Below are 14,889 nucleotides of genomic sequence, written 5' to 3'. Positions count from 1 at the left end.
GATCGACGGTAGCTGTTCGTGTCTCGGAGCACCGTGGTACCACGGCTCCAAGGCAAATACACGTCGTGGTGTCTCTCTGTGACTTTGCGATTCGGATGTTTGATCGATCGTGCAGACTCGTTGAACTCGATGTTGGAGAAGCGAGTTTTTGGTAAATGGATCCGTAGAATTTGGAATTGACAGACTGGTGCGACACGAAGAAAAACTTGTTATTTACAATGATTAAAAATAATACTGCCAAGATATTATCAAATTAAAATTCACGCGAGGTGAAATTTCGCCAGTGATAGCTTATAAGAGTCAGTCCACCTTCGAAACTAACTTCAAGCTCTACCACTATCCAAAGGCTCGTAAAAAGTCAGGATTACACTTTATATCTATTATCGAGATTGAAACTTACGAAATTCCCAGAAAAGAATAAGCGTACGATCTTCATCATCGACGATGAAAATTGCACACACCGTACGTTCCAGCAGACACACCCAATCATATAGGATGGTGAAGCAGCAATTACTCTCCATTATAAGAATTCCATTATCGTGGATGAACGCGACGACGTTAACGCTTCCTGATCCATCGGCGACATTGTAACAACTGTCACGATCGGTCGACGTATCCCATCGGCGGCTGAACGACCGCCGCGGCTGATGACAGGTTGAGACGCGTGGAACGCGGCGAGGTGTCTCGAATTATATCGCAATGGAAGTGGATCGGAGGGCGCCGTATGTCGGAGACGAGGCCAAACCGTGGTCCTTCTCGCCGATCGCCACTAATTCAACGAGGTATAAATAAAGCCGCCGGCTCGGAACAGACTCGTGGCTAAGAGAAGAGCTGCAAAGACTTTGAGTAGGGTACCAGCGAGAAAGCGAACCATCGAAGGGACGAATAGAGATGGCGCGGAGGCGGAGGGCGCTCAACGAAGAAGCGTTCGAGCCTGGCGGCGAGTTAGAGGTGGATGGACCGAAGGCTGGTTAGCTGTTTCGGAATGACAAGTTCATTTTATTAAGACGCCTTCAGCCGCATTATGGCCGTCACGTGTTATTCGCAGACCCGCAGCCGACCGAAGCTACCCATATCCTCAGCTGTTTCCAACGCAACGAGGATGTGTTCGTCTTTGTATATATATCTACACGTGTGTACAGGATACGTATATGTAAAGTAAGAAAGAGAGAAAGAGAGAGAGAGAGAGAGAGAGAGCCAATGGTGGCACGGTTCACGAGCAACGGAACGCTGGAACACAGGGGACGTATATGAGTGCCGAGTGTGAACGGATATGTCGCCTTCTTTGATGTCTCCGTTCCTCCCTGCACGAGAAACAACGCTCGCGACAACGAACACGACGAAGACGAGTATATACCACGACGCATCAGTCCCATCTTTTTTCTTTTCCTAATTTTTTCTTCTCCTTTTACCCGCAGCCTCTAGCTACGAGAGACCACACTTTTAATTCCTCCGTTTTTTCGCTTTCTTTCTCGCTATGCGACTCGCCTGGGTCGCGGACGTTGACGTTGTTACGCCATTTAGCGTGTAATCTTGTGCTTCTATTTTGGCAGTAGAATATGGAGTGCAGCGATCTCGAAATCTACCGAATATTACAATGTGGAATAGTAAATATATCATGAATATACATGCTTCTCTTTTTTCACAATAACATTAGAATATAGATCACTGCAGATTTTCACGCGGAATATTACCGTGTCAAGTTTGATTTTTGAAGACGAAAGTAACTTGGAATAGATTCAGAGTCATCGATAAATACACGTGGCTTCGTTTCTTTTCTCGCAGTATCAGAAGCAGAAACATTCCTATCGTCAGCCAGCGACTCGCTTCGTTCCTCGTTCAGCTAGTTCACGTTGTTCCCCTCCTATCTAACGTACTTCTTCGACATTGTCTTGGCCACTCGCGCAGAAGGGGTCCTCTGACTCCTCTTGTATCAGATCGAATCGACGAAGCACCTTCTTCTCCGCTCGTAGAAGAACAAAGTAGTTTTACCTCTGGCCGGAACACAGTCAACGTACTACGATAACTCTGGTGTATATCGGCTGGTCATTGTATTTGTTCAAGGTTCCTTCGAGTCACGATAACGTCCGGTGATAACGTTGTTACGTAAGACCCTGATTGAATTGAATCTCGGATCGTTGCGGGAATCTTGCGAATTTTGGGGAACGACGCATCCCATTGTATCACCGATTCGCTTCTTGATACAACCACTGGTTCGGCGAGTATGTATAGATTCCTAGCGATAATAGCGAACGCAATTTTAATCATGTGCTGCATGATTCGTTATTTGCATAGAAAAATATTGAACGAAAGCTCCACTTTTGTTGTTTAATGAAAGAAATTGCGACTAAGAATTTCCGGCTCGTTTCGTGGTACAAGCGGTTCAATGAGTATCTGTAGATCCATAGCGATAGTAATGAACACAATTAAAAATGTTGTGTGCCGTGTATAATTCTGTATTGGAATAAAAAGGTATCGAATCAAGCAATCGCTTTTATAATTTAATGAAAGAAATCGTGACTAAGTACGTATCAATCGATTTACGCTTTCTTTTCTTTTCTTTCTCGTCAAAATCGCAGTTTCATCGATCATGCTGAAAATCTGAATGAATCTGAAATAAGAAATTACGATGGAGAAGTAAGATTTATCTAGCCGCGGCTTGGTATTCGGTACGAATCGTACGATTCAGCATCGATAATCTCTATCGATAGATTCCAAGAATTTCTTAACTATGACATCCGACTTCTACGACCGGGTATCAATAATCAATAACAATTGTCAAGTACAACAACTTGTTGAGATGAAGCAAAGAAGAACAACATATTCGAATAACACGTTCCAGATAGGACCATACGATCGCTATTCTATGAATACCATCGTAATACCAGCCTTTTTTTCTCCTATACACTTGGTCAAGCATCTAGAATACTTCACTCGAGCTCGGTCAAGCACTTCGCAAATTGCCTCATCGACTAGAATTACTATTCAGAGCGCGGAAACGAAAACATCCAGGCTGCTATGCCTCTTCGCATGCCGACCGTGAATCGTCGGTCCGCAGAATCGTTCGCGAGGTCGTTTCTTTGTCGCATCGATTACGCTATTGACGAGCGGCTTCTTGGCACTCCTTGCGGCTGTCCCCCGGTGCGCGAGTCTGTTACGCGAAACAGCCGCGACGTCTGGCGCATCGCGGCACGATACGAATATTAATTAAGAACGATCGCATCGGTGGACGTCACCGAGCAACTAATTAGTGGGCAGGACGATGCGTGGCCCGCGAATACGCGCTGGCACGAGTAAAGGGAAACCAAGCGGCGCTCTGTACTCCTCTATAAACGGGCTAATTAATTATCCGACGTCGTCGCGATTTTCCATTCTCGCCACGCACAAAAGACACCGGGAATCCCTTCGCCGCGAACTGGCTCAGAATCCAAGTGGTTACTATGGTTTCCATGACTTTCGCCACGTACACGATCCAACCAAGTTTTTCCTTCGCGTAATTTTCACCGACGGCCGTGAAATCATCGTCGTCTGGCCCCTCGGAAACCGGTTCCCCTCGCGTCAACTTCTAACGCGACAGGGAGGAAACGACGCGACCGTTGCATCGTTTTCGTTTTTCTGCGCGACGACAAACCGACCGTGTAACACACTGAGAAACGCGTGATCGAGCATCGTTTACTTGGATACTCGGAGAATCGGTTCGTTTAACCGCCTCCCTCTGGCGCGTTCGCCGCGCGAACCTGCGGTTTTTCTAAAAGCGCGGATCAATTCATCGAGCGAATAGCGAATAGATATCGCGTTTGTGCTTGAACATAGATAGATTTTTATGCTACGATGAGGCGAAAAATCAGTTAAAACAAGACCTTAATAAGCGTCTGATTAACTGAACTCTCGCCGATTGAATCCGTTTATTTGCACTTGAATCCGTTGCACAGTACGTCTGTTAAAACAAAGGATCGTCAATGAGAATTAGCGAATTTCAGCTCTATGAGGCAAGATAAATTAAAATTTTACTATATTATACATATATATGTATATGACAGTCTATAGAACACCTACTCAAATCAACCGAATCACTCCTCAATAAATTATCTGACAAGTCAACCTTCCTAAATTATAACGATATATGTATAATGTAGGTATCTTTCCACTTATCCTCCATTCCGTTACTTGTCATCTTCCATTCCCATCGACTATAATAGCGTCTCAATCCAATCATTCTCAAGTGGCTACAGCATACTCTAGTCAGCCTTTGCTTCGACACGCGTTCGAAACGCGTTCATTTTTCTGCTTCACCGAGCTCAGAGACGGCGCTTGTTTAGGAACGCGAAGGTGTATGCAGGTGTGGGCGTGATCACCTGCTCTGACAAATACACACACACACACACACACACATATTTGCCCTCCTGCTGGCACACCAAGTGCTGGTATTTCGGCCGGTATTTCGTCGACGCGCCAGACTTAATTTCGCGACTCGAGCTTTTCGTCCTGCCGCGAAATTCAAGGCCCGCGGGAATGTTTTTCACTCGGTCGGAATTCGCGGCACGGTGTTAACCCCCGACCCGCGAACCGGGATTAAAATAATCCAGGCTATTGCATCGAAGCGTTGCTAGCCGATAATTTATACCAGCTGGATCTTCTCTGAACGTTTGAAACTTGTTTGTTCGTTTCGTAGAATGCATTTTTATCGTAGGATGTACCGAGCGTTGGTGTTTCTTACGTTCGTTGAAGTTAACGAGGATTATACGTTTATTTGATGCGAATGATAATCGTTTGGAATATGTCGATGAATAATACTCTATTAGTTCAACGGCATCAGATATTTTATCTACGACTAAGTTTATCTCTATCCGCTAATAGATTCTTAATTAACATGCTTTATGTATTTTTATAGAATATTTTTACAGAGAACGCGCGGAAACTTTCCACCGGGGACTTTAATGCCCGGCGATAAAACTCGCACTTTTTGTCGATTCAAACAGGGTATCTGTTAATTGCTATGTTCGCGTTCACTTGTTTACAAGAAGAAATTATCGATCAGGTAAAAAGTGTCGAGTATCCGGATGCTGATTTTATTAAGCGCACGAAAGAATATCAGCGCGTCGTTTCTTCGACGATCGTTCAATAATTCATGAATCATTCCCTTCGCGTTGGTTACCGTATGTGCCGGAGAACTCGAGGAATTACGAGACGTCGTTACTCTCCGACAGAGTTCAACTGCTTCCGATTCACGCGAGACGTTCTCGCGTTCGTCCACGACAGCCTTTTTTTCTTCCTTAAACGGCAGAAACGCGGAACGTCCAACAGAGACGCGGAATCACGCAGCTATCAACCGTCTGCTCGCAGTGGCGCTGACCTGTCGTTTGCATGAATTTCCACGGTTCTCTAGGATCGCGTGCACTCGGGTCACCACTACGATCCATCTCGTACGAACTTTCTTCTTCCTTTCTCTTCGTTCTTCTCCCTTCTCTTCGTTCCGGCCGTTCCGATCTGGAAGCCGTCCCAACACGATTTTTATCCAACCACGTGCAACTTCCTTTACTTTTACTCCGCTTCCTTTTCTTGTCCTCCGAGTGCAAGCTTTCCTTTCTCCTTCTTCCTATCTCTATTCTCTTTCATCTTATTTGCTTTGATCTGCAAATAGTTTCACTACAATTCTTATCCAACTAAGTGCAACTTTCTTCATCCCTATTCTTCTTCTTTCTCTTCTTGTCCTTTGAGTTCAAGGACATTTTCTTCCTATTCTTCTCTCTTTCTTTTTTTCATTCCTACTTCAATCTGAAAATCGTTCCATTACAATTTTTATCCACTCACCTGGAACTTTTTTAACCTACCTTTCATCGTCCTTTGAGCACGAATTTCTTTCTTTCACCTTTAATCTCTCTTCTTCTTCTTCTCCATTCCATTCACTTTGATCTGGAGATTACTCCACTGCAATTTTTGTTCGTTCACGTGTAATTTCTTTTGCTTTTGTCTTCCTTCCTCCTTTTCTTATCTAACTTTTCGCTTTCCACTTTCTATTCTTTCCTTTCTTTTATCGTACTACCAACTTCAATTATAAAGTCATTCCACCACGATCTTCACCCGCCATTTCGTACACCCTCTTTCATCCCCATTCTTTTTCTTCTTGTTCTTCGAACATTCGTCCGTTTTGCCATTTTACCCTGGCACGTTGTCTCGCGCACGCGTTTTCCGATAACTGGTATCGAACCACTGCAACCATGACCACGCAATTAGCGAAATTGCTTATTTACAGGCTTTTTAATCAAATTAATGAGAGGGTAAGCGCGTACTTTTATGGCCCGGTCTAGTTATTTATGGTTTATGGCAATTGCCCGAAACGAAGCAGCGCGGTTCCGTACGAGGGTCGGCCTTCGCACCAATCTCTGCCTCCTGGACGAACTTTTTTCTTTTACGAACCGAGGGAACCCGACGTGTGCCTTTCTTTTCGGTTCTGTTCGCCGGTTTCCTCCCTCAACATCCTTCGTGGACATCGGTCACGGTGGCCTTGTAGCTGTCTAATTAACAGCGCGTCCGCGGCGAAACAGCGGAGGATCCTCCCTAGCTAGTTTCTTTTTCATCCTTTTACGACCAAACGCGTACAAGCACCGCGGGCGTTTCGCGGACCATAAGGCTCGGTTGAAACGAGCGATTTGCGTCAGCGTCATCGCCGCGGCAATTTGCCTCTGCGTTTTAGAATATACGATTTTCATAGATTTGTATGAAGTAGTTCGCACGGGACGTAATTCTTAGTCGGCAAATTAACGCAAAACGCTGGTGTAAACTGCGAGGAAAATTGGACGCGTAAACGCTCAGTGTAACGCTGTATTCTCGCTGCGTCATATGTCCGTCTTTGTTGACTTTGATCGGGAAGACGAAGAAAGTCATGCGAAGCAACGAGAATGCAGCGTTACTCAGGCTGACGAACCTCACCGTGAAACACGTGGCGATGATTGAAATTACCGATTGTTCGTTTCGAATGTTTCCACTGATTGCTAGGACTTTTGATTACAATCATAAACTGAAACCTTCAAACCATTCACGAACATGCAAGCTGATTGCATATCGTTGCAAGGCGCGGCTACAAATCCGATTTATTTTTCCTCTTTTGCTTCGAAAAGAAATTACAATCGATTAGAATGTCTTTTCTCATAAAGGAACAAAATTCATACGTGCAACTGCTTGTCGAATAGTGCTCACAGCGAACACAAAGCTATTCTCGAAGACTGTTCTTCCATAAAAAATTCGCTTCCACGCGGAAGCATTATTTCGACAAGTTCCCCGTTTCTTCTTCGTTCACGGACGACCATTTTCTATGCGCAACATGTACCACGTTCCTAAAATTTTTTCCCGGGTTATGGGTTTTATATGTTCCATTGCGTACAGTCTCCGATCATTACCGTTCGTGGAACATCCAGCGTCTTGACGAAGATTTCCTGGCTCGCGCCTTTTTTTTTCTACCATCGATCCGCAAGAACGTCCACGCCGCGGCGTATATTCGTCCGCGTAGCGGTATATACACGTCGCTGAATGCACGGTGCAGATGCCCAGCGTGGCAGCTAAAGGCCTTCCTCGCGGCGAAGAACGATCTTCCAGGGATGGATCAACGACCTCCGACATGGATGCCTATCTACGGACAAGCCAGCCAACCATCGATATATCTGGGAGGGGAAAAAAGGGGGAACGGACCACGCTACGATCGAAGAAAGGATCGTGGAAGGCGTTTAGACGACAACAACGTTTACGAGGACCGCGGAGAAAAGTCACTGGGCCCATAATAGTATGACTTAATATGCGGCCGTCTACGATGTTCGCGTTTCGTTAAGACCGTCAAGAGGGTAAAATTGTCGATGCTATGGAAATTTACGATGGTTTGAATTGAGCGTTGATTAGACGTAGAATGACTATATCGGCTATATTCATTTAGGAAATTTAACTTCTCGCGCGAAAGTTCCTCCTATCACCCGGAATTTGATAGAAACACCAACGTTTAATTAACTCAAACGAATAATTATCCTGTAATGCAAATCCTGTAATGATTAACAGCAGTTTCGTCAGTTCTGTATCCTATATGTAATTCAAAGGTATTCTATACTCATATCGTTATAAATATTCACGTTTAGAAACAGCCATCTTTGACAATAAAATCTCCGAGAGATTTCCACTCTAGAATCATTAAATACAGCTCTATAAGTCAACTCCTAATACGTGTACTTATTGGCGAATAAGTCTGCAGCTATAAAAATAACCATCCCCGAGAACGATATTCTTATCCTCAGACACATCATCCAGTATAGCCCTATCGATCAAGCCGGCGGAAAAGTTGTGAGAGCCTCCCTCGTTCGAAAAGTGTAGCTTACCTAAAAGAGCAGACCAGGGTTAAAAGCAGACTGCCAGTCGAAAAAGTAACCAAGGGCTAAAGCCGAAAGCTCGGTCGAAAGGGTGAAACGTAGGAACGTAATAGACGAAAGGAAGAAAAGGAGGCTTCCGCTGAACTTTGATGTACTGTCAGCCAGACATCGTAAACGCATTAGTTGAGCTGTATACAGGCACGCTGTCCCCCAGACCAGCGTACGATTCCGTTATAGACGTTCCGAGTCAGCTCTATCCGTCGGTTCGAGTCGTGGAGAATCGTAACCACGCGAAGGGAAACACGGAGAGAAGTTCGTGGGAGCCTCGAGCGCGACAAAGACACGGACAGATGAGCACAATGAATAGAGACGAGCGTCCGACCACAGGGATACAAGGTAAAGCCTAGAGAGAGCGCATAACCGGCGCGTATATAGCTGGAACAGCACGGAGAACGTGGCCGAACACAAGAGGTGATCGATGTCGGCCTTTAACGCGGCCGGAATCGTGAAGAATGTTTGCCTAACAAGGCAAACACGGGCCTGGCCGTGGCGATACGGTCGCGAAGCATTGTCGGGAAAACGAGCGACACAACGCGGGTGTATCGGTGCCGGATATCGGACACGATGACCCCATCCGGCACGGCGTGAAACCGCCTCGGCTACAACAGGCCGACGTCAATCAAACCTTCAACCGATGCTTTTTCGCCTCGTTAATGGGGATTCGATAAAGTAGATAGAAATTTCGTGGATAGATGATGTTTAGAGATAGCCGGCGACTCTGCTCAGACTCGCTCACCAGTCGCGATTAAAGAACGACGAGGATGAGATTAGATGTTCCTCGCGGTACAGATATAAGATTTATGTACGTGTTGCGCTTGCTGGAATAACCGAATGCAAAAAATAATGCTCTTTCGCTTGGTCAATGAGAATCGTACAAATATTTAAGAGGAACAAAATAAAAGAAACAGGAGATACACGTTAATTTAGTTCATTGAGATAAATTCGCCCTCTTTCGCTTCGTTAATGAGAATTTAATAAAGTAGATAAAAATTGTACGAACACCAGGACCTGCTTACAGCTCACGTTCAGAGAATGACAATGAACCGGTTAGGTGACCCAAGATACAGGTACAGGACTTAGTCATACGTTGCATTCATTCAAAGAATCAAAAGGGGAAAAAAACGGAGGAGGCAAAAAAATCACGCGTGATTCATCTAGGGAAGTCGCCTAAGGTTAACTCGGTCGTCGCTGATTATGAGTCAACCGATCATTACTGGATCGTACGCCGGAAAGCAGCGTTCCCTCGAGTACCTAATCGTCGATCGATTCGTGACCATGACGGTTCTAACAGTACCTCGACGAAACGGTTCCCTTAAACCACAGCGTGGCCACAGAATCTGGCACGTCGTCGATCATTTCGCGCGTCACGATGATGGTGGACTGTAGGTCCAGTACCTAGAGAATGCTCTATGGGAGATCCCCGACGGTGTTCGCTCGTTCGACTCGTTAGGTTACGCGATCTTCACCGTGTCACTATGATTCATCGCGAGAAACTCGGTTGGACTATGCGGAAATCGACTCTCTATGAACGATACAAAGATATACATATAGAGATTCTCATTGTCGGGAAACGTAAAGAATTATAGTTTGAATCGCGTAGAGAATGATGGTCTAGGCGGATGAAGCAAAAATGGCGACAATCCGTTAGCGCAACACTGACGTGCCTTGTAGCCGGCGTTAAAGCGTCACTGGCCGGTAGGAATCGCAGCAGAAGAGGAGAAAACACACGATACGAATCGTTGCTAGCTGAGTTACGGCCGACCTGTTGCGACCTCGGATTATGAGGGTTATTGCCTGCGCGAGTATACTAATTAGCGTGGATATATACTACGCGCCTTACGGTAAATACCAGCGAGAATTTTCGCGTGATCCACCGATCGTGTACCGAACGTAACGTACGTGACACGACTTTATGCATCCAAGCTTTCGCTTCCTTGTCATTTCCAGCCGATCCGCCGCTAGGCAAATTATTTCGTTCTTTTGCCTCCTAGCCTACTCGTTTGCCGTTCTTTAACTGCTTCTACCACTGATTAACGCGATTTCAGATCCGCCTGAGAAAGATCGCTCGCGACAGGTAACACGGAAAGGGAACTGCGAGACCCACCCTCCTCGCACGTATAATTATTGCCTCGCGATTTTATGTCTGCAGGCTCTGAATGGGATGCTTTAGAAATTTGAAGAAGTTTCCGACTGTATCGTAAGTGCAACATGAATGAACTTACTGTTAGTTGTATTATATATTTTCACATGGCGAGACGAATACTAATTGGCACGCTCTGGCGAATAATTCGCTATCTTACGTCACAGAATGTACGTGCATCACGAACGAAGGATGGAAATAGTTGTATCACATGTAGAATCGTGCAATGATCATCTGTCTACATAGTGGATTGGTCGACTGAAAAATTGAATAGTGGATTGGTGAAAATGTAATATTTCCCAAATACTCCTATATTTCCTGAGAAAGTAGTCAACGTATTCGTTGCTTCTGTACGTTGTAAACGCGTTGTGCCATAACTCACGACTTAATCTTGTGTATTTCTCATGCTGTTTGAAATACGTACTTACTCACGCTTCTGCGAGTTTCTCCACGGCACACACCTAGTCGCACGAGAAAGACAGGTTACAGACACCTGATGAATATAACCGTGGTAACTACCTGCCCAATTCCGTACCACTAAATAATTCACGACGTACGCGAGAGATACTGCAAGCATCCGTGTTCTTACTTAAATTCCTACGCAATATCCATCGGAATACCGTTCGAGAAGAATGCACACAGCTGACACTCTGGTTCTTCGAACTTGTCAGTCAGCACTCTCGTTACTTTAACATACAAACGTATAAATTTGCTCCAATAACCGGAACAATCTTCCTCGATGTTGCCACGCATCTATCCAACGATTCGAGTCTCTTCTTACGCGTGACTAAAAAAAAAAAAAAAAAAAACTAGCCAACAAATGTGACGCGCGGTGTGTGCTCGTACGCGATCGGAATCAAGAAATTCTACACGATAGACGGAACGCATGGATCCGTCCACGGTATCTACAGGTGGTCGGTACTGTCAGAGCCAGTCGTTGCGGACCGGTTCGAGATCTCAGGAGCGTATCTTCTTGGTTCGTGGTTGCGCCAGAATGGCTGGCTATGGGCGCTACTAAGAGGCAAGGAAACGTAATACTTAGAAAGAGGTGGCTCCTCCTTGCTGAACAGCGGCCTTTTCACGTCCTGTTTGCTCGTACTCGGTGTTCCCTGAGCCCCTCTCTACTGCTCTGCCTACCACGTCGGTTTCGGTTGGTAGTCCCAGCCGTTTAATATGGCAGCCAGCTCGCCAGAGACACTGACAGATCTCGGCAATTAATAAAACGTTTCCCTGCTTATTGTCGTGCGGCTACTTGGTTCTGCTCCGTGGGCTACCCTTTTCACCGTGGTCAGCCTCATAGTGGTTCAGTCGCTTCCACGCTCCAGCCTCCGCTCTTCGTTTCATAGTCTTCGCCATCTACTTCACGATCTCCATCCATGCTCGGTCTTACGGCACCGACTTCTTCCGCGACTGGCCAGAACGTGCATCGTCCGTGGTACCAGCCAGTAGCCACGAAGTGACGCACACACGGAAGATCCCTGAAAGCTTTCTCAATGGACGCGTATTAATTGGGCCTCGGCCGAGACTTGGCATTAGTGGATGTCCTCGTGTTGAGTTTCCACCGCGGCCGATTGTTGTTGCCCCCGTACGACCAGATAACGACTAGACCTGTCCGGTCCTCTGGCCACCGCTGGACCTCCTAAGTTTACGAGATCGACCGTGCTACCGGTCGTGTCTCTCGGTCGCGACACCAACGCTAGATCGAGCAGGATCACGGGCTGACTGAAAAATACTCCGGGTATCTGGCGCTGGGCTGCTCTGGTCGCGCCTAGGCGAACACTGTCGTGCAGCATCTTGTATGTGATACGATCTTTGACTCTTGGATCGTAGCGTTGGATGTTAATAAAGAAGCCTTCGAGGGGGATGAACCGATCTGTACATCCGCTTGATAGGATTACGAGACGAGGGAGCCGCGGTCATGACGAACGCTTTTGTCTGGATCGTATCTTTGATGTTTAGATGTACGAGCAACAGGTACTTTGTCCGGGACACGATTCGCTCGGGTAAGAAGTTAAGTCGTGGCGATCGGGACCGGTGAAAGTCGCTGATTACGATCAAGAAAATTCAAAAAGCAGCATGAATTATGGAGTTTGATTAGAAGAGATGCACGTTGAATTGTGTTTTAACTCGTTGTTGCCGTTGTTGCTTGCGGTGGTATCTCTAGGCATGGCGTCGGTAAATCTAGCGCACTTCACCGGACGTCTGACAGTATTATCTAAAGATAATATTGGTTCTTTAACTATGCTTTGTTCTTGTTGCGTCACTTCTCGAAGCAATCTTGTTTTCCTGCCACCCAGAAATTTTTCAAAGGATTTAAAAACGTTGTCTCAATTTCGTACCAATATCCTCTGAAAATATTAAAAACGTCTAAATGGTTTCATTCGTTGAAACGAAAGCAAGACCGAGATACGCAAATTCCAATCGATCCTTCGTTTAACAATGCTATCGGTCTCCGTCTAAATCATAACACCGTTTCCATTCCAAACTCGATTTGCTTCGTCTCTATACCACTTTTTCCCAGTTAATCCTCCATTTATTTGGACCGAGCAAAAACAACCGGGCGGATAATTGAAATCGTATCGACTTCCGCGAATAGACGGGCATAAAATAATAGCCAGTAGATCGTACCGCTAGGAGGTTCACCGTTTCGTTGCCTTTACTCCACGGTTTTCGAGGCGAACAATTATCGCGAACGTTCCGTGACGGAGTCCTGATTCCCGCGGTTTCTCGGACAACCGCCAGGAATGTCACGGATTTCACGAAGCTTTTCGCGGCTGGACTCGCGGTCAACGCCTTGATTATACTCTTTTTTCCCCTTAAACCTGGACGGTCGTTGTACCTGCAAAAATCGAACGTGGTTGCGCAAGAACCGCGAAACGAGTTATTATTACGCCGTTACCAGCAATCTGTTTTTGCTTGTTGAAGCCACTGAAAGTCGCGGCCGAGTGGAGCTTCTAGAGGGCAAACTATCCGCGACGGACGAGCCAGCTCCGAATATAGATCAAAGATCCGATCTACTTTACGACCGTCGTTGCTCGACGTTTACCGTGCCTTTGCACGGCTCTCTCCACCCTTCGTTCTTTCCTGGACAGCCGAATAAACGGCATTACCTATCAGAAACCCACGAACTCACTCGACAGGCAGAGTTCTCTTTGCTTCGGGGTTGACTTTTCGTTTTCTCGTCGACGATGACATTCGAACGTCAAGATACTGGTTCTGGTTGGCTCGTATTTTTGGATAGGGGTTCCACACAGGGGTTTTCGCACAGTTTCATTATGTATTGTAAATACTGTACAGTACGCGATCGTGAGCCACGAGTACTCTTCCCGCTATAAAACATCAGTTTATGTTTCGACTATTAAAGCGTTTAAGTATAATTGATTTCGCTGATGTATTATCAAAGGAGCAACCGAAATGAAGCCGCCGATGTTTCACTCCTTGAGGACTAACGTGCATCTACTATGCTATGCAATTTACGTGAACGTGATTCTGTGAACTGCTTTGACAGATACGCTCAACGCTCGATCTGTATGTACAGATGCACACCACTTTCTTAGAAAAATGAAAAACTAAGCCTTTTTTTTTACTAGACTTAATAAACTTATCCGCGAAACGTCGAAGTTTGAAATTCTTTCGATTATACCAAATTGCCCGATCAACAGACCGTTTAAAGGAATGAGTCAATGAATGAATTCCGATGTCGTTGACCGGGCAAATATTCGCGATCTCGTGATAGCAGGTGGGCGTGAAATTGGTCGAAAATTCAACGAAAACAACTAAGGGGAAAGAAGAAACGAATTAAGATATTCCGAAGTTGCAAAGATAACGAACACGGACAGATGGACGCAGTTGACTTCACTGGCTGGGTCCGTGTACGATGTTGGGGAACGAACTCTTTTATACTGTCACGACACTGAGACGCGATATCGCTATCGGTACGCGGAAATCTGCAGATTTCGCTCTGCTGGTAATTCGTTTTTCCGACGCTACCGCCGATATCAACGCCGATTTGTGCGTGTTCCCGGTCCGAATGTTCGTTATCGTACTCGTTCGATCGGATACTCGCCGCCATTATCACCGATATTCGGGCTAACGATTGCACTAAGTCGCAGTTGGACGAGAGCTTGACCGGTTTGTAAATTTCTGAAACGACGGTATTACGTGCCAAAAACGAATTCCAAAGGAGATCGTTCCGAGAGAATACCTGCAGGAAAAAACTTAGGTGGCTATAGCGTTGCCTTTATATCCTGGTTCTCTTTTATACTCGCTACGTAGATTGGTTTAAAGGTTTTTAATTATGCAGTGTTTATCGCTTTTTTAAATTATTCTTTTAACCCTGCT

The sequence above is a fragment of the Bombus huntii genome, chromosome 8 (assembly GCF_024542735.1).
Source record: "Bombus huntii isolate Logan2020A chromosome 8, iyBomHunt1.1, whole genome shotgun sequence".
Taxonomy (NCBI): Eukaryota; Metazoa; Arthropoda; class Insecta; order Hymenoptera; family Apidae; genus Bombus; species Bombus huntii.
Note: the sequence above shows the minus strand (reverse complement) of the source record.